Source organism: Cervus canadensis, chromosome 24 (genome assembly GCF_019320065.1).
Source record: "Cervus canadensis isolate Bull #8, Minnesota chromosome 24, ASM1932006v1, whole genome shotgun sequence".
NCBI lineage: Eukaryota > Metazoa > Chordata > Mammalia > Artiodactyla > Cervidae > Cervus > Cervus canadensis.
This window is the reverse complement of record NC_057409.1, coordinates 43,451,222-43,477,477: the sequence shown is the minus strand read 5'-3', so window position 1 is coordinate 43,477,477 and position 26,256 is coordinate 43,451,222. Positions and strand designations below refer to the sequence as shown.

Here is a 26,256-nt window from a genome sequence, read left to right as displayed (position 1 = left end):
GAGCCCTTTTTCTTGAAGTGGATATAATCCAAACATGCTCAGGGCGGGTGATTGATAGAAAGCTCCCATTTTAAAAAGATTCCAAATCTAAACAGAATGTGTCTGGTTACTGACAAAATTAAATTACCCTCTGCTGGAGGAACTTCTCCTTCCAGGGAAAACAGAGTTATAGTCACAGATAAAATAGAAACTTGGGCATAAATTCTTAGAGGCTTCTAAGAGCAAAAGTGAGTGCGATTGTTAAATTTACAGGCTTAATTTTATTTTATGTTTGTCTCACTTTGATGTACTTCATAAATGAGGAGGTACAAAAAAAATTTCTTTGTGTGTGTGTCGTATTTGAAAGGTCAAAAGTCCAGTAGACACTTTGGTTGAAAGCCCCTAGAGGTCTGGGTCTTCCTGAATTCTCTTCTCTTGGCTGCTCTGGAAAGTATCTCTGTTTCTCCCCAAAACAGGATAACCGGGCCGCCCAGGAGGAAAGGAAAAGGCAGAAACTTTCTCTGTCCTGCAGCCTCTCTTTCTCAGGGGAAGGTTACATTCAACATCCTGCCTTCACAGATATTTCTTGTCAAGCCTTTCTCCTCACCTTTCCTCACTTCCCGAAATGAGGCCAATGGAGCAAGACAGGAAGCTGCCCATAGGGATCTCAGTTTCCAAACTGGCCAACAAGAGTGTTGTTCCAGTCCATTGTTTCGTTGATTCGATGGGTCGTCTTTGCGTTTCTGCTTCAGGTTGCCATCTTCTGGGCTCTGAGAGAGATAAAGGAGTATTCGAGGGAACTCATGCTTGTAAAATACATTCCCATTTATAAGACGCTTTCACCTGCTGTAACTCAGATGGATGCCAAGGGAGAGGGGAAAATGGCTTCTGGATTGAAAATGCTTAGAGCCTGACGAGGCAGTTCAGATTGCAGAGAGGAAACCTCCAGGGAAAGGCACAAGGCCTCGCTTAATCCAGGCCAGACTTGTGAGAGATGCATCCAAAGTGCTGCAGGCCAGAGAAGAGAGATCAGTAAGACCCGGGCCCCCAGGTGCTCTTGACCAAACAGTCTAGAATTTCCAATTCTGTGGGTTTGGTTTGTTAAGTGTTTTAGCTGGAAAGGCTTCCTCTGAGACCCAAACCTCAACAATAACACCTCTCTGTTTCCTTTGAAGTCGGTTTCCAATCTCTTCCCCAACAGAGAAACTTTATCTCCTGTATCCTCTGCGTTCTTCTGGGTTACTTCCACGGTCATGAAGCCGGCGAGTCCACGCACAGCTGGACCCAGCCACGGCCCTGTTCTGAAGAGAGGTGTGCCGTCAACACAAGCTTATGTTTGGGATGAAATTCGCTTTTATTTTGCTTTTGATAAATGCGCTAAGATGTTGCATTAGGAAAGGCGCCCTCCACTCCCCTCCATCTCTGGGCCCCACTGGGCTGGGTGGGTTCTCAGGAGAGCAGCTGAGGCAAACGAGCGTTCCCGGGGCTTGGCAGGACTGCACGGCTGGGAGACAACGGCCCTTCCATCACACTGTCATCGCACTGCAGAAAACACCCGAAGCGGCCCAGCTGCAGCACTGCCGGCAAAACAGAGCTGTCCCGGGGCAGGTCACCCAGCCAAGCCCTCGGTCCTTCAAAGCCTCCCTCCCATGTCTGCAGTAGGTGGTGGGTGCTTCACCGGTCATGAGACCACTGACCCATCCCTGGGCCAGGGAGGGCACTCAGTCGCCACCCTGAATAGACCTGTGAGGACTTGGCCTTGCCCCGAGTTACCACCATTACCATTTACTCCCACTGTTACCAAAACCACCCACCCCAGATATGCTCCAAGACAGTTGCCTAGACCCACTGTCATCCAGATGCCCTTCCTTAATTCCCTCCCGCAGAGAAACTGTGAAGCCTTGACTGTTGGTATGGCAGTGGTTTTAACATTTAATCAGAATCAGATTTAATGAGCACCTATTATCTCCATTTCACGTGTATTCATCTCCTGAAAGTGAAAAGTATTAGTCACTCAGTCATGTCAGACTTTTTGTGACCCCATAGAATATAGCCTGCCAGGCTCCTCTGCCCAGGGATTCTCCAGGCAAGAATACTGGAGTGGCTTGCCATTCCCTTCTCCAGCGAATCTTCCTGACCCAGGGATCAAACCCGGGTCTCCTGCATTATAGGCAGATTCTTTACCACCTGAGCCACTGGGGAAGCCAGTAGGTGACTGCCGGTGAGAATACAACAGGGATGGAACCTGGCCATCACAGTTCATTGGAGGAACATCAAGGACAGTGGTAGCTGTTTATTCTCCAGTCTTCCTGAAAAATGCCCAGATGCTCTCTCCCCATGTATTTTGCTCCTCCTTCACCTCTACCCTGAGAAATAGCCATCACAGTTGGATAGAGTATCAGAAAACAAGAGCACAAAAGAGTGAGTTTAAAGTCAGACGAGTTCAAATTGCAGTTCTACTATCGGGTTGGCCATAGAGTTCATTTGGGTTTTTCCATAAGATGTTAGTAGAAAACTCAAATGAACATTTTAGCCAACCTAATTCTTCCTTCTCAGCAATAAGTGAACTATGAACTTCCAGATGTTCAAGCTGGTTTTAGAAAAGGCAGAGGAACCAGAGATTAAATTGCCAACATCCACTGGATCATCAAAAAAGCAAGAGAGTTCCAGAAAAACATCTATTTCTGCTTTATTGACTATGCCAAAGCCTTTGACTGTATGGATCACAATAAACTGTGGAAAATTCTGAAAGAGATGGGAATACTAGACCACCTGACCTGCCTTTTGAGAAACCTGTATGCAGGTCAGGAAGCAACAGTTAGAAATGGACATGAAACAACAGACTGGTTCAAATGGAAAAAGGATACGTCCAAGGGTATATTTGTCACCCTGTTTATTTAAATTATTGCAGAGTACATCATGAGAAATGCTGGTTGGAGGAGCACAAGTTGGGATCAAGTTGCTGGGAGAAATATCAATAACCTCAGATATGCAGACAACACCACCCTTATGGCAGAAAGTGAAGAAGAACTAAAGAGCCTCTTGATGAAAGTGAAAGAGGAGAGTGAAAAAGTTGGCTTAAAGCTCAACATTCAGTAAACTAAGATCATGGCATCTGGTCCCATCACTTCATGGCAAATAGACGGGGAAGCAGTGGAAACAGTGTCAGACTTTATTTTTCTGGACTCCAAAATCACTGCAGATGGTGATTGCAGCCATGAAATTAAAAGATGCTCACTCCTTGAAGGAAAGTTATGACCAACCTAGAATAGCATAATTAAAAAAGCAGAGACATTACTTTGCCGCAGCAAAAGGTCTAGTATTCATAGTCAAGGCTATTTTCAGTGGTTCATGTTGATGTTGCCGAGTTGACTGTGAAGAAGCTGGCACATTGAAAAATGATGCTTTTCGAACTGTGGTGTTGTGGAAGAAGACTCTTGAGAGTCCCTTGGACTGGCAACCAGTCCATCCTAAAGGAGATCAGTCCTGGGTGTTCATTGGAAGGACTGATGCTGAAGCTGAAACTCCAATACTTTGGCCACCTCATGCGAAGAGTTGACTCATTGAAAAGACCCTGATGCTGGGAGGGATTGGGGGCAGGAGGAGAAGGGGATGACAGAGGATGAGATGGCTGGATGGCATCACCAACTCGATGGACATGAGTTTGAGTAAACTCCGGGAGTTGGTGATGGACAGGGAGGCCTGGCGTGCTGTGACTCATGGGGTCACAAAGAGTTGGACATGACTGAACGACTGAACTGAACTGAATATAGGGAAACCTTGGGAGAAAACCCCTTCTAGGGAGCAGCATACCTAAGACTCAAACAGGGACATACCACAGTGTACCAATTTAGATTTTTCACTGGAAGTAGCATTTTTCAGTAACAAAAGCAAATGTTCCATCTTTTTGGAGGAAAAATCTAATTGACTGTTTTACTTACATGTGATCGTTCAATGATTCATCCACCCTGGGGATTTGTCTTCAAAAAAGATTAAGATCCTCTCTGCCAAGTCTATGAGGAAGGACAAACAAAAGATGCTGGGTTGGAGTCCTACTCTGAGGTACCAGAGGGAGGAAGGGAGGCACCAGAAACACTTATTTTCCCTTAATTTTCTTTTAAAGAGTTGGCAGATCATGATTTACTTATTTTATTTATTTATCTATTTATTTTTGGCTGCGCTGGGTGTAGCAAGTGGGGGCTACTCCTCACTGAGGTGCGTGGGTTTCTTACTGCAGTGGCTTCTCTTGCAGATCACAGGCTGTAAAACTTCGACTAGGTCATTATGGTACGTGGGCTTAGTCTCTCTGCAGAATGTGGGACCTCCCTGGACCAGAGATCGAACCCCTATATTGGCAGGTGGATTCTTAACCACTGCAACATGAGTCCCAGTGGATCAAGATTTTTTAAATTATCATCATTTAAATTGTTTAATATGGGAACATCTGTTATGTTGTGTTGTTTTGGCTTTCCTCTTTTTAGCTTGGGGCAGTCAGAGAGTGTTACAAGAGAGAATTATAATTTGAAGTTTCCTTTATCACCTTATACAAGCCAGAGAAAATAAACAACTTTCTGAATTCACCCAGGAATCAGTCCATTCAGACCTGATCATTAGTTTATAGCTGAGCTTACAGAGGTAAGCAAGGAAAAATATAGAAAAACTTACATGTTGACTTGGGTTTTACTGTACAGAAAGGACTTTCATTCTTAAAGATAATCTCTAGTTTTTATAAGGCCCAAGAAGATAAGCTAAACATATACCCCCTAAGCATTAAAAAAAAGTCTTTCAATCAACACGATAACCATAAAATGATTTTCATGACGTTCATTTTCAGGTTTTCATTTTGAGCCCAGTTCACAATTTGAATACAGTTTTCCTATTTTTATTGCCAATACATTGAATATATATATTTCTCACTGTTTAAATGAAAGGGAGAAGTTTCATCTAGGATTATTTATTTTCCCTCTTTAATTTTAATACATGTGCCTCTAGAGAATATATCTTTTGTATGATTCTACCTTTAAAAACCAAAGGAAAAGAGATGAGATACTATTGGTTAGTTACTTTAAAGGGTTATTTGGAGGGGTCTCTCCTGAACTTACTATTTTTTTTTTGTAAGTCATATTTCAAGGCTTTGATCTTGACAGCCCTGAAATACTACCTCACAATTACATCATAACTATGAAATGACTTTTGTTGGCTAGTGGAATGACTTTTCAAAAAGTTTCCACCAAATGCACAAATATTACAGTGAAAGGATGTCAGAGTATTTCAAATGATTAGTGACGGTATTAAAATTGCCAGTATTGCTATATATTGTACCCCTAGGAAATTAAGCATATTTATGGCGAGGCCTTCATCTAAGTAGTCTGGCTGGGATTTTTCCTTTTTCCTTTTTAAAGTGATTGGTAATTTCTTCTCAGTCTCTTTCACATGATCTGCTCTTTCTAACAGAGAAGGCAATGGCACCCCACTCCAGTACTCTTGCCTGGAAAACCCCATGGATGGAGGAGCCTGGTGGGCCGCCGTCTATGGGGTCGCACAGAGTCGGACACGACTGAAGCGACTTAGGAGCAGCAGCGGGAGCTCTTTCTAAAAGCCACTTAAACCATTGATTTTTTTTCCCAGTGAGGAAAAACAGCATATATTCAAAGAAGAGTTAGTGAAGCAACCAAACCAAATATCTACTACATCTCAAATATTTATTAATTCAATAAATATTTACTAGACAGTCATAACATATCATATGGTACAAATTCAACTATGTACACTTGGCCTGTCTCTTCCCCACCAAAAAGAAAGAAAAACGGTACTTTCAGTAGTGTGGACCTTCCAAGCACCTAGTCACTCAATGACGGGTCCCAGATTCAGCAACATGGGGAGCAGACTGCTGTTTGCTTGGCTTGGTTTTACTTTCCCAGTACCTCTTAAAGGTGAGGCTAAATGTAAGGCTCGCCTTTAAAAGGTAAGTGTTTGGGGGTACACAAGGGTCTCTAAATAAGAGCCAACTGATTCATTTGGTTCCCAAGTGAAAGCAAATAAAACAGCAATCTGATCCATTGTTGGAGAAAAACACAGCGAGGACTCTCCCTGTATTGTATTTCATGAGCCAGTGAGGACAACCTTGACTCCAAGATTACATAGGCTTATTTGCCCTACACCACGCGGTAGACACTCAGTACAATGCAGTTAAGTAAGATTCACCTGCTGTATACTAGACTCTGTTCTGAAATTACAGGGGAAAATTCCTGGATTACTTAGTGGACATTTTAGAGGGATGAGATCAAGATTATTCATACACATGTACGCATGCACATACACATAGAACTTGAGAATGAGTCACATTTTTTTTGTAGAGTGGGCCAATCGTGACATGCCCTTTTCTAACCTAATAAACTAATCTTTACTTTCCTTATTAGGAGCTATGAGTGTGTCAAATGACATACAGTTAAAAGACAAGATAATAAGACAGATATTTGTTTAAACTTCTGTTTTTAGGATTAATTATTGATAGAGTTGGAGATTTGGTTGCCCATGGTGGTAGTGCTTTAGCACAAGCTAATGATTTTAAAACAGAAGTGTAAGCACACAGCTTATTTGCAGATCAGAGACACATTAGCCAGTGAAAGGCTTTATTGGTAACATGTACAGTAAGTATACATTGTATACTGATGCCATAACATCAAAGTTAACTGACATGTCCATGGGTTCAGTGAATTACCTCCCTGTCTCCAGCCTTACCTGCACCAAATCTGAAATGCATCATGCCCAGGGTTTTCCCCTAATTGTTTTAACAAAGGATATTTTTTAGAAAAGCTAATCCACCTGTATCTAATTCTGTTACTGCTTATTCCCTTAAGATGTTACCTTGCCAGAGCTAACTCTATCCCCAGAAAAATCTTTTTACTCTTTTTTTTTTTTAAGGTTTATTTGCACACAGGTGGTCCTTCAAACAGCTGGGGCCTCCCAAGCCCTCAACTCATATTTGATTCAAACTCAGGATGAGTCTTGTTTAATCACTTGGGTTGGAAAACATACCACCCCATAAACAGGAAGAGAGAGCAGTGAAGCAAGCACTGAGTTTTCTCACAACTCAAAACTAATCACCCCCTTTCCTTATAGGATTAAATGGAATTGTGAGGGTTACATGTAGTATCTCATTCAAGCTGACCTTTTCCGTTCAAGAGGAACAGAGGTGATCAGATGGGGAATGTGACTTTTAGAGAGCCATCCTGTGTGGGGACAGCATCGTCTTTGGGATTATATCAACAAATCTTGGTAGCTTTATTTTATAACTAGAAAGGATGGCAGGAAAAGCAAAGGACGTCCTCATTAAAGCTGATTTACTGGAGAGGCTCAAAATCCTCCTTTCCTCTTTGGTATCACCCGAGTTACTCATGCCAATTTGTGGAGCTGCACATCATTATTTTAATTGTCTGCAGCCCTTGGGTGAGTTTTAATAATCTCACTGGCTTGGCTGCGAGCAGGGCTCTGGACACTACAGTTAAGAGTTTTCACACAGATTACAACGTAAAGAATATGGCCAGTAATACTGTAACGACTTTGTATGGAGACGTATGGTTACTAGGGGCCTTCCCTGGTGACTCAGCGGTAACAAACCTGCCTGCCAATGCAGGAGACACGGGTTTGATCCCTGGATCAGGAAGATCCCCTGGAGGAGGAAATGGCAACATACTCCAGTATTCTTGCCTGGAGAATCTATTGGACAGAGGAGGCTCTCAAGCTACAGTGCATGGGTTTGCAAGAGAGTCGGACTTGGCTTAGCGACTAAACAACAAATACGGTTACTAGACTTATCAGGGTGATCATTTCATAATGTATGCAAATATCAAATCACTGTATTGTACACTTGGAACTAACAAGATGTTGTACATCAACTATATTTCAGTTTTAAAAAAATTTAAGAGTTTGCACAGAGATATTTGGTGGCTATCAATTTGGGTGGAATTAAAGGAACATAGTCATTGACAAACTTTGGAACAAGATTTGGTGTGAATTTTTTTTTTTCCCCCTTCTCATAACATATGAGCTGATTTTCTCCTGATGTAACAAAGATAAATTGAAATCAGGCTCTGGCATAGGTTTTTATTTGATCAACAAAACACAGCATAAAGAATAGTCCTGCTCACAGACAAAGAAAACAAATTCATAGGTACTAAAGGAGAAAGCAGGGGAAGAATAAATTAGGAGTTGAGGATTAGCAGCCATAAACTACTATGTATAAAATAGATAAACAACAAGATCCTACTGTATAAACACAAGGAACTATATTCAATTATCTTGGAAAAACCTATAATGGAAAAGAATATATACATATATAATCTGAATCACTTTGCCATACACCAAAAACCAACACCTTGTAAATCAACTATACTTAAATTTAAGAAAAAAAAAAAAATCCTGCATGTCTCTGCTTTCCATAACTCCTTCTTTTGTGGGTTCATCCCTGCTGAAAATTTTCCCTTTTCTCCAACCCTCCTCACAACTTCCCTAGAGGAAAAAGCCCTAAACAAAAGCTCTGTTTGCACAGAATACTAATTATCCAATGCTGGAGTGTTGGTGGGGTCAACTTCAGGAGACAGAAATACCCAGCCTAGAGAAAGGGAAATTAGCCCAGGCTGGAATCAGCTGCACACACATCCTTTCTATTGCAATTCCTTTCTCCTTTGTGCATCTTTCACCCTGGAGAACACTTACTCCCAGATTTCTCCCCCAACCCCACTCCCCAAGTGCTCAGCTGCAGCCTTGATAGAGTCCACCCACAGCCCTGGGTGTGTCCTGCCTGAATTCCTGCTCTTCACTCAAAGCCACTTGATGAATGGAAACTTAAAACCTTCTTTGGATGTTCCTGGTGTTTGAATCACTATATAAAATGGGTTTGACATTAAAAAGTTTGGAAATTTTTGGAACGAGAAAGGGGGAACAGTGAAGGAAAATGCAGGAACTGTCTTTAAAAAAAAAAAAAGCAGGTGATCCTGTGTTATCTCAGGATGGATCCACACGGAAAGCCAGAGGGCAGGCTCTGGAGGGCAAGTGTGGCATGAGTGACATCTGGACAGCCCATCACCATGACAACTACTGATGTTGCTGCCACCCTCTGTCTGGGCTTTTCTTGTAACACCCTTCAGCATCACTCTAGATCTATGTGATTCTAAATCTCTGTGGCTACATGAAGAAAACTGAAGTCTAACTGAAGTAGAGGTAAAATTATTTTCTTGTAGTTTGCTTTTAAGTGAGCATAAGAAAACAAGTTGAGGAGGTGAGCTGAGTTCTCTGGAGAATCTCTTGGATTGTAAGGGAGGTGTAGCTAAGGGTGGGCTTCCCAGTGTAGCTCAATGGTAGAGAATCACCTGCCAATGCAGGAGATGCAAGAGACACAGGTTCGATCCCTGGGTCGGGAAGATCCCCTGGAGGAGGAAATGACAACCCACTCCAGTATTCTTGCCTGAGAAATCTCATGGACAGAGAAGCCTGGCGGGCCATGGGGTTGCAGAGTCAGACACAACTGAGCAACTAAGAACGCATGCACGCAGCCAAGGGCCCAGCAGAAGTCTCTCTGACGTAAATTCACTGGAGTTGCCAGGGAAACTGGCATGGAGAAGTCAGCTCAAATAGGCCTTATTAATAAATAGCTCAGATTCACTGTCGCACACAAGGCGAGGGGTGGACGTGACATGGCACTGGGAATGGAAGATGGGGTGAAGGCAAAGAGGGGGGTGAAACAACCAGAGTTACATGGATACAATGAGACGAGGGCTGTTGAGCACGTGTAAAGGACTGGTTGATGCTGAGATTCAGGGGGAAAAAATCTTGTTTTAAACAAATCCATACAATATTTGTGCCATGGAAGTATGAAAAGTGAGGATGAAGCAACCCCAAATGTTCACCAAGGGCACCCACCTTTTTGGAGATACAACCATCTATAAAGTCTCTGATTTCCCAACACGCTGCCTTCTGCTCCTCTCAGGGCAGAGTGACGTCAGTTTATGAAGCATAAATGAACAAGGGTAATTTAGCTTTGAGGATTTCTCAACAGGCTTCCGATAATTGGAGACAGCCTGGTTGCTGTGAAGCTGAAGCTAGAAGTTCCTGCCATCCCACAAAACTGGGTTTAGAGGAACAGACTGACCGCCTCAGGGGAAAAAGAAGGAAACAAACAGGAGTAACCGAAACCCCTCCCCCCCCCCTTTGCAGGTAACTAATCATAAAAAGAAGAAGCAACAGTATTTAATACATGATTTCATGGCCTCAGAGTTCCATCCTTCTGGGATCCAGCTGTGGGGTTGGTATTGCCAAGCTCCAGTCTTAGAGAGGGGAGCCTGCCTGGGCCAAGGGCACTGTGGAACCCGGAACAACTGGGTAGAGACTTGGCCAGGAGCCTCTGAAGGTGAATCATGCTGGTTGGTAAGTTTCCTTAAGCAAAGAGCTCACAGGCACACACGTCCTTGATGGAGGACAAATTTCAATAAACATTTCCTTCTGAGCGGAGTTCAAGGCACAGGCCAGCTTTCTCCCGTGGAAAAGGCGGGAGCTAACAGAGATGCCTGCACCCTCAGGTTTTCTTGATGAAGTCCTAATTTTTCATTACTTACCACAAGTATTATAATATGTCCATGTTGAGATGAATGAGCCACCTAACATGGATACCACCCAGCTTATGGCTCCACCTCCTGCCGGAAAAAGTCTCTGAAATCCTTCAGCTCTGAAATAAGTCCTTCTTCCTATGCCCCCGACCAAGCCTTTGTGACAGTAGCCAGAGCCGTTTTCAATACTCTGCAGCTCAAGGCTGCATCTAAAGCAAGGATAGACTCGGCATCCTCCAGGGAGGCTATCGGGCAGATGCTCACTGAATATCCCCCTTCTGCATGTCCATCACCGCGAGAGGCCCTGAGGGAGCACAGAGGAACCGAACCCAGAAGTTCCTGCCCTTGACAAATTCAGGATTTAGTGGGGGAGCCAGATGCCAAGGCGACTCACATGACAGCAGCTCCTGAACGGGGGCCACGGTTGCTAGGCAGCTGGTTCAGAACAGTTATTTGAGTCAGGAAGTGAAGTCCTGCTTTTAGCTCTGCCCCTTGACATGTGAGATAAGTCACTTGTCTTGGGAGCCTCTGCCTACAGTGTAATACATATAATTAGAGAATTACTTAACATCTCTCCTGTAATGAGTTGCAGTTGCATATGCCCGGATATATTTTAATGATTCAGATTAAAAGGGAACATCATTTTGTTCCCAGATCATCTTGAGTAAGATCCAAGCACCTTTTCCCACCAGCTTCACAGGTCATTATTATGTTTCCCTAGTCTCCTCCAAAATGCCATTCAGGAATTCAGTAAGTATTTACTGAGAGAATGAACAAAGGACTCATGCCACCATTTTGGTTTCTTGGAATCATCTGTTGGCTCCTCTTGCTACAATGTTTAGCATTTAGACAACTCTGCCCTTCACTCATCATGGACCCCTGCTTGGTATCCAGTCCCCCCTTTTCTAATAATACCCCCTCATTGGCTTTAGGAACAACCCCTCCTAGTGGATACAATCATCACGGTTCTTTTATACAACTGGGGGCTTCCCGGTGGTAAAGAATCTGCCTGCCAATGAAGGAGATGCAAGAGATTCAGGTTCAGTCCCTGAGTCGAGAAGATACTCTGGAGGAGGAAATGGCAACCCACTCCAGTATTCTTGCCTGGGAAATCTCATGGACAGAGGAGCCTGGCTGGTTACAGTCCGTGGGGTCACAAAGAGTCAGACACAACTGAGCACGCCCACACACACACACACCCCACACACACACACAGGTCTAAGCTAGGCTAGAAACATAACATCAGAATTTCAGCCTGGAATGTTCTTGCAAATGATCAAAGTTCAACTGAGATGTTGTTCAGTCACTCAGTCATGTCCAACTCTGCAACCCCATGGACTGCCAGGCTCCCCTGCCCTTCACCATCTCCTGGAGCTTGCTCAAACTCATGTCCATTGAATCAGTGATGCTATCTAACCATCTCATCCTCTGTCATCCCCTTCTCCTGCTTTCAATCTTTCCCAGCATCAAGGTCTTTTCCAGTGAGTTGGCTTTTTGCATCAGGTGGCCAAAGTATTGGAGCTTCAGCTTCAGCATCAGTCCTTCCAATGAATATTCAGGACTGATTCCCTTTAGGATGGACTGGTTTAATCTCCTTGCTGTCCAAAGTACTCTCAAGAGTCTTCTCCAACACCACAGTTCAAAAGCACTAATTCTTGGGGGCTCAGCCTTCTTTTTGGTCCAACTCTCACATTCATACATGACTGCTGGAAAAACCAGCTTTGACTAAAACCAGCTTTGACTAGCCGGCCCTTTGTTGGAAAAGTAATGTCTCTGCTTTTTAATATGCTGTCTAGGTTGGTCACAGCTTTTCTTCCAAGGAGCAAGTATCTTAATTTCATGACTGCAGTCACCATCTGCAATGATTTTGGAGCCCAAGAAAATAAAGTCTCTCACTGTTTCCATTGTTTCCCATCTATTTGCCATAAAGTGGTGGGACCGGATGCCATGATCTTAGTTTTTTGAATGTTGAGTTTTAAGCCAGCTTTTTCACTCTCGTCTTTCACCTTCATCAACAGACTCTTTAGTTCCTCTTCACTTTCTGCATAAGGATGGTGTCTTCTGGATATCTGAAGTTATTGATATTTTACCCGGCAATCTTGATTCCAGCTTGTGCTTCATCCAGCCCAGCATTTCACATGATGTACTCTGCATATAAGTTAAACAATCAGGGTGGCAATATACAGCCTTAACATACACCTTTCTCAATTTTGAACCAGTCCATTGTTCCATGTCCCGTTCTAACTCATGCTTCTTGACTTGCATACAGGTTTCTCAGGAGGCAGGTAAGGTAGTCTGGTATTCCCGTCTCTTTCAGAATTTTCTACAGTTTAGGGAGGGAGGTGGGAGGGAGGGTCAGGATGGGAAACACAGGTACACCCACAGCTGATTCATGTGAATGTATGGCAAAAACCACCACAATAATGTAAAGTAATTAGCTTCCAATTAAAATAAATTAAAAAATAAAAAGGTTTAAAAAAAAAGAATTTTCCACAGTTTATTGTGATCCACACAGGCAAAGGCATAGTCAATGAAGCAGAAGTAGATGTTTTTCTGGAATTCTCATGCTTTTTCTATGATCCAACGGATGTTGGCAATTTGATCTCTGGTTCCTCGGCCTTTTCTAAACCCAGCTTGAACATCTGGGATTTCTTGGTTCCCTTACTGTTGAAGCCTAGCTTGGAGAATTTTGAGCATTACTTTGCTAGCATGTGAAATGAGTGCAATTGTGTATGTCAACTGAGACTACAGTGTCCCAAAGAGATTATTCCTTAGCTCCTGCTGCCAGGACCCCAGGACCTGCTCTGACTTCTGTCCTCTCCAAACCTGTGTTTTCTGCTTTCCCTTTAGCTCTGTGACCTACCTTCATATCCTCAATAAATATCTTTTGTGCTTAAATGAATTGGAGTTGGTTTCTTTTGCTTGCAATTGAAATAATCTATCCACCACACATACCTTCAGATTATTACACTAAGATTCCAAAGTATAAAAAGAGAAGGAAATTTCAGAGTTAAGGAAGTTTTCAAAATCTAGTCCAATACTTTTGTTTTGCAGACGATCAGACCCAGAGGAGTTAAGTGACTTGACCAAAATCCTAACATCAGTTGGTAACAGTGAAGCCTGCAGCCCATGCTCTGCAACAAGAGAAGCCACTGCAATGAGAAGTCCATGCATTGCAACTAGAGAGTAGCCCCCACTCGCTATAACTAGAGAAAGCCTGCATGGAGCAACAAAGAACCCAGAGCAGCCAAAACTAAATAATTTTTTAAAAAAACTACTTAACAATGAAATATAGCCATCAAGAAACTCATCAAATTAGAGGATTAGTAATATGAAACTTTGACTAAAAAGACTAGCAATAAATACTGAATCCAGAGAACTAAACCTCTGAAGAAATAAATAAATGCAAATCAGAATGTAGGTACTATAAATCCAAACAAATTTAAAATAATAGAAGTATCAAAAATTGGGAGACAGGAAGAAATATGACAGCACCAAAACTTCTAGTCACCTTACAGGAAGTCAATCAAAACTACCCACCCAAACTTTATTTTCATCATCACTTTATTTTTTCTTAACCTTGTTGTTGTTCCGTCGTTAAGTCATGTCCGACTCTCTGGACCCCACGGACAGCAGCAGGCCAGGCTTCCCTGTCCTTCACTACCTCCTGAAGTTCGCCCAAATTCATGTCCCTCATGTCATTTCCCTGAGAGTGATCTTTTAGGAATTAACATGTCTTATCATTCAGGAACAAATACTTGCTGTTCATCCATTTCAACTAAGTGCTTTTCTTCTGTTAAGTTCATAAAACCAAACCTAATGTTTTAAATTACTTTTAAAAGCATGCATAATATGATCCTATTACTACAAAACTATTGCTGTCCCCTCCCCTTATTCTTTCTCTCTCTTTAGAATATACTTACTATATGTTATATCTTCATTATTTTCAGATGGTAATAGTAGCAATAGGTAATTCTTATTATCTGTTTTCTTTATTTTTTTCCCTCGTTGTTGTCTTGTTATTGTTGTTCAGTCACTAAGTTGTGTCCAACTCTTGGCAACCCCATGCACTGCAGCATGCCAGGCTCCTCTGTCCTCCACTATCTCCTGGAGTTCGCTCAGATTCATGTCCATTGAGTCATCCAACGATCTCATCCTCTGTCACCCCTTCTCCTTTTACCTTCAGTCTTTCCCACTATCACGGTGTTTTACAATGAGTGGTCTCCTCACATCAGGTGGCCAAAGTATTGGAGCTTCAGCTTCAGCATCAGTCCTTCCAGTGAATATTTAAGGTTGATTTCCTTTAGGATGGACTGATTTGACCTCCTTGCAGTCCAAGGGACTCTCAAGAGTCTTCTCTGGCACCACAATTCGAAAGCATCAATTCTTTGGCACTCAGCCTTCTTTTTGGTCCACCTCTCACATCCATATATGACCACTGGCAAAACCATAGTGAAGTTGTTCAGTCGTGTCCGACTCTTTGTGACCCCATGGACTGTAGCCCACCAGGCTCCTCCGTCCATGGGATTCTCCAGGCAAGAATACTGGAGTGGGTTGTCATTTCCTTCTCCAGGGAATCTTCCCGACCCAGGGATCGAACCCAGGTCTCCCGCATTGCCGGCAGGTGCTTTAACCTCTGAGCCACCAGGGAAGCCCCCTAGCTTTGACTATATGTACCTTTGTTGGCAAAGTGATATCTCTGCTTTTTAATATGCTATCTAGGTTTGTGATAGCTTTTCTTCCAAGGAGCAAGTGTCTTTTAATTTCATGGTTTCAGTCACCATCCGCAGTGATTTTGAAGCCCAAGAGAAGAAAATCTGTCACTGCTTCCTCTGAGGCGTTTTATTTGCATGTATGTATTACATCCCTAGAAAAAGAATCCAAGGATTTTCCCTCCTGGGTGTTTTCACAGTCTGTGATGCCAGCTGAGGTTGTCAGTACAGTGACACCAAACTGATGGGAGGGGTACAGGTTATTCTGCCATTATTCTAGATCTTTGAGTTACACATCAAATCTGGGGCTGATCACTCCACAGTTACTTAGCCTGCCTGTGAGGTTCACAGCAATTTTCCCAGCCCTGTGATCATTGATGATTTCAAATTCTCCAATGTAACCATGCTTCCTCTTCTCGGTTAGAAACCTGACAAAGACTTTAGAGCATGGCCTAATAATCACCTGGCATCTGCTTCTCTTTTCAGCATTGATGATACTCCTGAGAGCATCAGCCAGGACATTCATGCACACCTTTATGGCTGCATGGAAAGATAGCGGAAAGAGCATATTACCTTTACTATGCTGTGTCAAGCACTATGTTAAGTGCTTTATATGCATCTACGTACTTGATACTTACAAGACTTCTAAAAGGTAGATACTATCATCACCCCCAGATGAGGAAACAAGCATAGAGATGCTTCCTATCATGGCACAAGTAGTAACTGGAGGAGCTAAGAGTCAAACTCAAGGCTTCAAGCTCAAAAGTTCATGCTCTTAGCCATCACCCTATATTGCTTGTCCACAAGTAGGTAGGTAGGTCATTCTTTGTTGTCCTTGTGCTTTAAATTTTTAATTGATGATTATGTGTCATTTTTTTAAAATGTCATTACCTAAGTATGAAAGAGCTCATACTTGGAAGACAGGATGAATACTCCAGGTATCATATAGGCCCACTGAGCGGAGCCTAAAATAGTCCCCCACACATCCTCCTCCTGACTACTCATCTAGGCGACTTCTGGGGGGTTGGTGGGGAGCAGTGTTCAGGGGATTAACTCCTTCACAAACTAACACAGGCTTTGAACAATAGGTGGTCTGAGACTTTAAAAATAACCACTGCACAAGTGTTGAATCGAAATTCAAAGCAGCATACCTGTGTTTTATTGGCTTTGGGCAGATTAGCTGGAGGAAATATGCATCCTTAAAAGATTGCCTCAGTGAGAGAAGAAAATGTGTAGTCAACAAAAGGTTGAAGAAGTCCCAGGTGTAGGCAGTCACGGGTCCAGGTTGCTATATTTCTAAACTATTTGCTGGACTGACACAGAACTGTTTCAAATGACATAACTTAACCAGTGCGATGCCGTTCAAGCACTATATGATAAGGGTGGGGGGGGTGCTCCTAGAAGGGTGGAGGAACAGCTGTTTGTGTCACCTGGGAAGGGCGCACACATACAAACCTCATCTCTTTGACAACGATGCTAAAGTCCCCCATCACTGTCACTCACCTGCAAAACTAACGACTAAAGGGGAGAAGGAGAGGAAACGCCTCGCCCTGCCACAGAAAAACTGGGAGAGGGACAGAGCAAGTTAATAAATAAAACAAGAGCCTGAAGGGAAGAGCTGCTTTGTCAGAATATAAATATTTCCCTTCCCCTTTTATCTTTAATGTAGTGTGAGAAGCTTATTAAAGGGAAACGCAGCTCTGTCCCTGGAGCCCTCGCACAAGCCTTGCGGGGAGCTGCCTGCGGAACGGGCTCGCCTAGCCCCACGCTTATAAACTCTTCCTTGCTGGAAGTGAGCGTACCGTGCAGAGCAATAAAGAAGGGCTGAGGGAAGAAAGGGAAGCCATTGTGGCCATTACGACCTTTATCTCGATGGGCCTGGTGTCATGTTATGTTAATCGCTGGGTGATGCTGAGAGACTGAGGATGAGGAATGCCTATCTGCTCAAAGGCTTGGCTTCAGATTCCAAGGAATGCTGGTATTGCTAGCCTTACTCCACTCCATTAAAGAGGACAATATCCAAAATTTAGACAAAGGGGAATTTGTCTCCAAGAGTAAGACAGACATAAAAGCTGACGGGGGAAGGGGCCAGGAGGTCCTGTAAGTACTCCTCCTCCAAGGAGCCCAGCAAACCTCACACCTCTAAGAAGACAGCCAGCCTGGGCAGTCTCCATGTCCAACCTTCTTGCTCCCAGAAACATCATTATTCCAACAACACGGAATTCCACCCTCCATGTATTTTTCCCAAAAGCTCTAAAAAGAGGATGGAACCTTCACAGCCTGCAAAGCAACTCAGGCTAGCCCAGGGCCTTGCTCACACAGCAGGTACCCAAGAAGCTTGAATGGCATGACTCAGGGTCTGTGCTGGTCCTGTTTATCACTCTATGTGTAGACACATACAGTGTATGTATGTATACAAACACAAGCACTTAGCATAGCACCTAGGACACACAGTTGGTGATGGAAGAATCGAACACACGCATCTGGAGGCCATGAAGATGTCTTTTTGGTTGGCTATCTTCGCTGCCTCTTCAGAGGATCTCAGTTCTGATCAAGACTGGGGTTCCACAGCGCTCTGGGACTATCACAACTTTGCTGACCATTTAGAGATATTCAGCCGTGTGATTACACAAGAAAAAACCATCCATTCATCAGGCACCATAGGCTAGCCAAAGGCGGGTGGGGGCGCAGATTGGAGACAGCTAGAAACAGCTGCCCAGAGGTGCCTCTCCTTCATTCCTCTGGACTGAGCTTGCCCAGGGGAGCTGGTCCCCACTGCTGCATACTATATACTACACCCACCCCTAGTATACACATGCATTTTTATTTCTACAATGTAATTAATGGAGGGGACAGAATATTTTTTAATCAGCATTTCTGGCTCTCTGGCCAGGGTATTCATATATCCTTTGTACTTAGCAAGGGTTTTCTGCCATTTCCAACCTACCAGGAATCACGTAATCATCCCTCCTGAGCAACCTACTCTGTATCCTGGTTCAGGCCTCTCCCCAGTACGCTGTCTTTTTTGGTCTCGTCCTCACTAATTTTGTGCGTCTGGTTCCCTTTCCCACTGAACCCCATCTAGGCTGAAATAATGACTCAGCTACAAATCAGAGGGCTCAAGTCATTGCTATTCCACTGCACTCACCACTTTCGGTCCCAATTACATCTTATGGCAATGTCTGTGTTACAGGGAAGTGTATAATTCAGGGATGATGAGCCATCCTTAGCTGGTTCCTAGGGAATTCCCTGCCCACTATTCTAAACATTGCCTAAGAGCTATTTACAATACCTGATTTCATATTCCGCCTCCTGCATAAGCCCTGTCCAGCCTCCCCTTGGCCTCAGCCACTCTGGGGGCCTGGAATCTTGAGAGGGTCTATTTCCACTGTTCCCACCAACAGGCCAGAGAAGGAGGTGTGGGGGAAGGGCGGCATGCACATATCCGAGGGGCGGCTGTGTGGGAGAGGGATTAAATTTATACTGTGAAGATCAATGGAAGCCTTGGAGAGGCAGATTTCAGTTCAATATAATGAAGGACTTTTTAACAATTAAAGCTGTCAGAAAAATGGAAGGGAACCCTTTAAGAGACCCCTCTCTCCCTGGAGTTCAGGGAGGAGTCAGATCTCTCCAGCCAGAACTGCCTGATGGCCAGCAACACACACACCTCCCATTTGTCAGTGTGTTTAAGCAATGCCTCCATTTCTAGAGCCAGACTGCCCGGATGCAAATCCTTCCCTAAAACTCACTAGCCCTATGATCTTGGGCAAGTTATTTAGCCTCTCTAAAAAATGCAGATAAAACACATTAGACTTTCTGGCAATTGTGAGGGTTTTTTGTGGGTTTTTTTTAAGGCTTATCAAAAGAGTCTTTAAACAGTAAGATAGTGTTCTAAGCCTTTGGGTTCTCAAGGCTCTTACTGGTTTATAGAAGTCGTAAAAGAGAGGCCACCATTTTTCACTAGCTACAGCATAAAACAGAGTTTTGTAATTAATTGTTATTTTACATACCTACATATGTAACACAAACCTTAGTGTTTAAACTTTCGGAAATTGTGATGAGGAAAAATTTTTAAACCAACAATTTGAACTGCAGAGGGGAAAGAAAGCTAGAAAACAAAACTTATTTATTCAACCAGTATTTATTAAGCACTCACTTCATGCAAAGCCTCTTGGGAAACACAAATATGGCTGGGACGCAAATCTGCCTGCCTGGGGCTTGCTGTATTAGCAAGTAACTGCCTCTGACCCTTCCATTTGCAAAAATGGGCAGTGTTCCACCGGCTCTGTAAAATTTAAATGTTCTGTAGGGCATTTTAGATTGGTTTACACTCTAAAAGAAATGGGCGGGACAAGAATATAAAGTATGGCAAAAAACGTACCACTTAAATTGTTTCCGCATTTTCCATTTAAGTTTAGCTCTCTAAAGATTGTGATCATGTTGATAAACTATGTACATATTACCTAGAAATGAAAAATAACTTTTTTTCCCCTTTCACTTGTACTTAGCACAGTTCTTGGTTCTGGAAGCCCTCTGCCTAAAAAGGACATGGGTAGAAATAAACATGGGATGCCCAAAATATCTTTTTTCTATGGGTTGTAGACATCCAGATTTGGAAAAGAAAACCTTCTCTTCGGTAGCTGCTGTGGTCTGCAGCACAACTTTCAAATATCCTTCTCGGCAGCTTATTAATTCACTGGAAATACTCAAAATACTCAATGGGAAACATGACTTTTCCTTGACCCTGCCATTTCGACAATATTCTCATTCTCAGTTGAGCATAGAGGATGCTGGTGGCCTTCTGAGAAACCAGAAACTTTAACCCCCATCTGCCTAGACCAAACCATCTCCTTAAAACCATTAAATAACCATAATAATTACCCTTTATTGAACATTTACAACATGCCAGACATCAAGGTCACTGCATTATCTCATATTTTCTTCATAATCCTGTGAAGCAGGTGTTAGTACTATCACCATTTTACAGATGAGGAAACTTAAACCCACAGCAGTAAGCAGATTGTCCAAAGTCACAAAATAACAAACTGCTGAACATGCATTTTTTTAAATATTTATTTTATTTACTTATTTGGCTGTGCCGGGTATTTGCTGCAGCACCTGGGATCTTTGATCTTTGTTGCTGCATGCAGAATCCTTAGTTGCAGCATGTGGGACCCAATTCCCTGACCAGGGATCGAACCTGGGCCCCCTCCATCGGAAGCGCAGAGTCTTAGCCAATGGACCACTAGGAAAGTCCCTGAACAAGGATTTAAATCTACAAAACCTCTGCTCTCAACCGTTAACTCTCAAACTGCATCTCCAAAGAAAGAGAAGTCCCCACTACAACAAATATAAGAACTTCCAGCATAATTAATGGGAAAACTACTTCATCCCTCCCCCTGGCAGAGTGAAAAATGTGATATGGCTCCTGGGGGAGGCCCAGCATCCTAATAGACCTTACAGTGTCCCAGTATCCCAAGAATGTCCTGTTCTTGTGATGTCCTCTTGGACAGCTGGCTGCAAAGCAGGTATTTAGACAGAAACACATCTTCAAGGAAGCTTCCATAAAAAACATGTGCTCACTCTGTCTGTTTGCTTTCTGGGGCTTTCTCCAGGCCAGACATACTCAGGTGCTCAGGCAGCTCACAGTCTTAGAAGCAGACTCAATTTCTTTCCTTTACTACTTTCCTTCCCACTAGTTTTTTTTTTTTTTTCCTTCCAAGTGAGAACTAGGTTCAAAGTCCTGTTCTTTTATCCACCAACTGTGTGATTTTGGACTTCTCTTTATGTTGGTTGCCCCATCTATAAAATGGGCCCATTAAATAGTCGCCATCTCAAAGAGCTGTGGTGAGGACAAAGATTCAAGGAGACGGTGCCAGTTAAGGGTTTAGCGTGATGCCTGGCATGGTAAGCCCTTGATAAACGTTAGCTGTTAACAAACATAGTAACGATATGACTAACGCCAGACACTCGAGTCTGTCAGTTGGCTTTGTCTTAACCTTTCAGCTGGAATTTAAGCCGGCGTATCATCAACACTGGGTGCTAAGACACAGCAGGACCAATATGGTCCTCAGAACTAGGGCTTTAAAACTGAGTCATCTCTGGGAGCGGTGGACTAGCTTGATAAATTTTAGGCCAGGGGAAGAGGAGGAGTGAAGTTTCACAGGTAAGCCAAAGCCCCTTTTGCTAGAGTGAGAAGTCTGTCGCCTCTTTTGTTTATTTCTTCTCTAAATGTTTCCTCTCCCGCCTCCTGGGCTGTTTTCAAAACTCCTCCATTTTGGTAGCAGCTCTTCACAAGTCTGCTGGAGGCCACAGGAACGGGCCAACAGCCCTCTCCCCAGCTCAAAGAGCCAGCGGGAGCTGCCCCAAGCCCCTGCCCTGCCCCTGGGGTCCAGCTGGCTCCACAGTGGTCTCTGCACCCTCTTTCAGCACCTTCCTGACACAGACAGCTGCGGGGGCTCAGCTCAGACTGTGGCCCGTGAGCAGAGCAGGCGCGTCACCAGCATCCCATGCATCTCTCGGCACAAGCCAGCCTGAGGCCCCTCGCTTCGCCAGTCACCTGTGACCTTTCCCTCTGGAGCGCCCGCAAGTCATTTCCAATGTGAGGTGAGCATGAAGCACAGATAAATAAATAGATAGTTGATAAATAGATAGGTAAAGTCAGGTCATCATATGCAAAGTTCTTAGATTAAATCACAGGGCCCAAGAGCCCAAAAATGTGAATTCTAGTTCTGTCGTTCTCTGAACCCTTGGACAATTCAATCCACCATCTTGGACTTCAGTTTTCTCACCTGTAAAATGAAAGAGAAAAATTACTGAACTCTGATGTCCTTTCTGAAAAATAAATCCCTCAAACCATTCTCCAGTTCAGTCTCTCCTTTTTAATCACAGGATAGGCTGGCTCCTAGCTCAGTGCCAGACTCCCCTTATAATTTTGATACAAACTCAATGTCATCACAAAAAACCAATTCATTTGTTAATCAAGATTATTAATTCCAAAGAACTAAACAGGCATTTATCTAAAGAAGACATAGAGATGGCCAACAGGCACATGAAAAGACGCTCAATAATGCTAATTATTAGAGAAATGCAAGTCAAAACTAGAATGAGGTGCCACCTCACACCAGTCAGAACAACCATCATCAAAGAATTCTACAAACAAGAAATGCTAGAGAAGGTGTGGAGAAAAGGGAACCCTCCTACACTATCGGTAGGAACATATATTGGTGCAGCTCCTAGGAAGAACAGTATAGCAGTTCCTTAAAAAATTGAAAATAGAGCTACCATATGATCCAGCAATCTCACTCCTGGGCATATATCCAGACAAAACTATAGTTCAAAAGGATACATGCCACCCCTATGTTCATTGTAGCACTATTCACAATAGCCCAGACATGGAAACAACCTAAAGGGTCATCAACAAATGAATGGATAAAGATGTGGTATGTATATACAATGGAATACTATTCATCCACAAAAAAGAATGCAGCAATATGGGTGGAACTAGAGATTATCATACTAAGTGAAGTAAGTCAGAATGACAAAGATAAATACATTATAATATTTGGAATCTAAAATACAAGAAAAATGAACTTATCTGCAAAAAAGAAATGGACTCAGACATAGAGAACAGACTTGTTTCTGTAGGGGAGGGATGAAGTGGGAGCTTGGAGTACATACAGAACAGATATATACAGACTGTATAGCAAGGGAGGGTGGGGGAAGTTATATATACATATGTATATACATAAAGACATATATATATATATAAAACTGAGTCACATATATATGTATAAGCATGTATATATAAATATAACTGAGTCAGCTTGCTATAGAGCAGAAATTAACACAACATTGTAAATCAACTATACTTCAGTTTTTAAAAAGATTATTAATTCCATGATGGCAGGGATACATTACCTGTCTAGCAGTGCCTAGCACACTGTAATCTGTAAATATACATAAACATATATTTTCTTAAATAAATGAAGGCCATGGGATTTCATTTCATCCTTTAAGAGGTGCCTTACTTCGCTGGTGGCTCAGCTGGTAAAGAATCCACCTGCAATGCAGGAGACCTGGGTTCAATCCCTGGGTTGGGAAGATCCCCTGGAGAAGGGAAAGGCTACCCACTCCAGTATTCTAGCCTGGAGAATTCCATGGACTATATAGTCCATGAGCTTGCAAAGAGCCAGACAAGACTGAGCAACTTTCACTTTTTTTCATTCATTCAATCAGGTACTGAGCATCAGACTGCAGTGTAACTACCCAGGGCTTGAATAAACGTCTGTGACCACTTAAAACCAAAGGAACTGCTGACTGAGGAGGGGAATTAAAAGCAAGCAGAGATTCCTCAACACGTGAATGAGAGCGTTAGCTAAGAAATAAAGGGCTTCTCTGTTCCCCTCCCCCAAGATTTCTGATAGCCAGCATTCTAATAAAAGTTGCTTTTACCAGCTTCACACTTTCAAAGCCAACATTAACACCATTTAAGGGAAGGCCCCAAATAAACTCAGAAGGTAAGACCCAAGCCGGGGAGGGACTCGGATTAACACAGGGAAAGGAAACCTCAAAGCCTTCTCAAGCTCCCTCCAACCTCTCCTAAACACCTCTTCAACCTGCCACCCTCCCTCAGGGACCCTGCTAGGTTGCTCGGACCCAGCCACGCCTGGCTCCTCCCTCAGGTGAAGCTGTTCTCAAATTAAATCACAAAGAGGGGCAGCCAGTCTGCAATGATCTGTGTTTATTTAGTAAATGGGTTGATTGCCCTCATTTGTGGCGATTAAGAGTTAATTTCTCAACGCAAAGAGGACCATTTCTCCAAGGGCAACCCCAGATAATTAAGACGCGGGAAGAAACAAAATTCCAATTCCAATACCTTCCCCCCCCCCCCCCCACCCCCCCCCCCCCCCCCCCCCCCCCACCCCCGCCGCCGGCCCCTGACCAACCGGTTTCGGTGGCTCCTCCTGCAAGGGGCCACAGGCCCCGGCTGCAGTGAGTTTCTGACCGAGTAGAGAGAGGATTTGGTAAACAAAGGCTCAGGAATTCTTTAGGTGCCTTTAAACTGACATCTGGCAAATTCGAGATCCCGTCACAGTTTCTCCCCCGCGCCGCTCCCCCGCCTCCAGCCCCCCGGCTTTGAAAGGCAAATGTTTTGAGGTTTGTGTTCTGTTCCATTCACAGCGTTTTTAATCAAGTGGAGTCAAACCACTTTGTCTACACCTTAATTGAAGAGCCTGGCTGGAGAGCTTAAAGTACTATTTTACAATAGGAAGGAGGGGCAGGGAGAGGAGGAAGGGAGTGAGTGGAAATGGGAACGAGGAGAAAAGCGGTGGGTAAGTGGCCCTCAAGGGCGCTCTCAGACGCGCGCTCGTCTTCAGGGCACACGTCGGGCACAGCGAAGGGGCTGCTCTGTGCCACTCTTCGTCAGGAGCTGAGAAAAGACTGGCTCGGCCCGAGGGTCACTTCACAGAACGCACGACAAAGCCCTCATTGTGAGAAGTCGTGGCCCAGGGGAGGAACCCCCAAAGAAGCCAAAGGCCCTCCTTGGGCCAGATCACAGAGCCCAGCTTCCTGGCCTTATCAGTGAAGACACAGGCCCACAGAGGTTAACCCATTCACTCAAGGCCAAGGGGGTTAGTGGATGGATCAAGACCCAGGGGATTCCTCTCATTTCCTTAGCTGTGACTGAAGCCTTTCTCCTCTGTTTGATCCTCTGGAAAGAGAAACCCTAAAATGAATGTCCCTAGACTCGGGAAGACAGTTAAATGACTTCCTATATTTTTCCAAGTGAAACAACCAAACATTCTCATCAACTATTTGGGATCCCAGCTATACATTCCAGGGCACATGGGGAGATTTTAAGCAGATTCTCCGGGGTAGGACTCAGGAACTAGTTTTTTGTTTTGGGGGGTTTTTTTTTTTAGTAGTTTTTTTTAATTATTAAATTTCTCCACCGCTAACCACCCCCCCCACCCCCCACCCCCGCCACCTCCCCTTTGAGGATCTCCCTTTCAACTTGTCCGGGTTACTGCTGTTTCTGCAGCTGCCTTCATGTCATTTAATTTGGTTCATGTATCCCAAAGCACGTTCAATTTAAAACATTTCACTGTCAACCCATGTTTAGCTTGTGGTCTGTCATGATCCCCAGATCTTGTGTCCTTAGCTAGTCTTTCACAATCCGATATTTCTGCAACTTAGAGGTTTTAAAATTTTTTTTCACTTAACTTCATCTGACTCAATCCCACCCAATTTGGCCCAATAAATGGAACCTTATGAAAGGCAAAGGAGAAAAATAAGACATCATTTCTCTTCTGAAGGACCTTTGAGATGAATACGTGGGATAAGATAGGCCCTAAAAGAGCAGAATAGAAGTAACATCAAAAGAGCTATAGAACCTTCAGAGAAAGACAGTGAAGGAAACTGACATTTGATGAGTACCTACTATGTGCCAGGCCCCATGAGATATATTAGAATTAAGCTTGGCTGAGAGGCACAAGAAATCCTAAAATAACGCTGGCTTAAACAAGACATAAGTTTATTTTGATCTCATATTGGAGAATCCAGAGGGAGTGCATCATAGGTTGGTATAGTGCACCACTGTGCTAGGACTCGGGCTCCTTCTTTCTTTTTCTCCTTTTCAGGTTCACTTCATGGTCTACAACAGCCTCCAGAGTTCCAGCCTTTGAGGGGAGGGGACACAGTTCCAGCTGTGTTGTTGCACACACACAGCTGATATTCCACTGGCCAGAACTTAATGGAAGGACCCAAGGGAGGTTTTTATATGGAGTCTTTATTCCAAGTGGTCCTATGTCTGGCTAAAGACTGGGGCCTCCACTACTGTGAAAGAAAGGAAAAACATTTATTGAGGAGCAAATAGCAGCCTCTGCACCATGCTAAGGACTTTATATATTTTCAATTCAGTTCAGTTCAGTCACTCCGTCATGTCCGACTCTTTGCGA

At 43.5% G+C, this 26,256-nt stretch overlaps 1 protein-coding gene and 1 pseudogene across 1 annotated transcript in view; both read right to left on the bottom strand.

Annotated features, from left to right (window-relative positions):
- Positions 1-15,450: 15,450 nt before the first annotated feature.
- On the bottom strand, positions 15,451-15,821 carry LOC122426710 (annotated as a pseudogene).
- A 3,400-nt stretch (positions 15,822-19,221) lies between these two features.
- Positions 19,222-26,256, bottom strand: part of LOC122426022 — an 83,701-nt gene continuing 76,666 nt past the window's right edge. Inside the window, exon 4 of the transcript XR_006265108.1 lies at positions 19,222-22,086. The gene's annotated coding sequence lies outside the window, so the exon portion shown is untranslated. The remainder of the gene's footprint in view (positions 22,087-26,256) is intronic.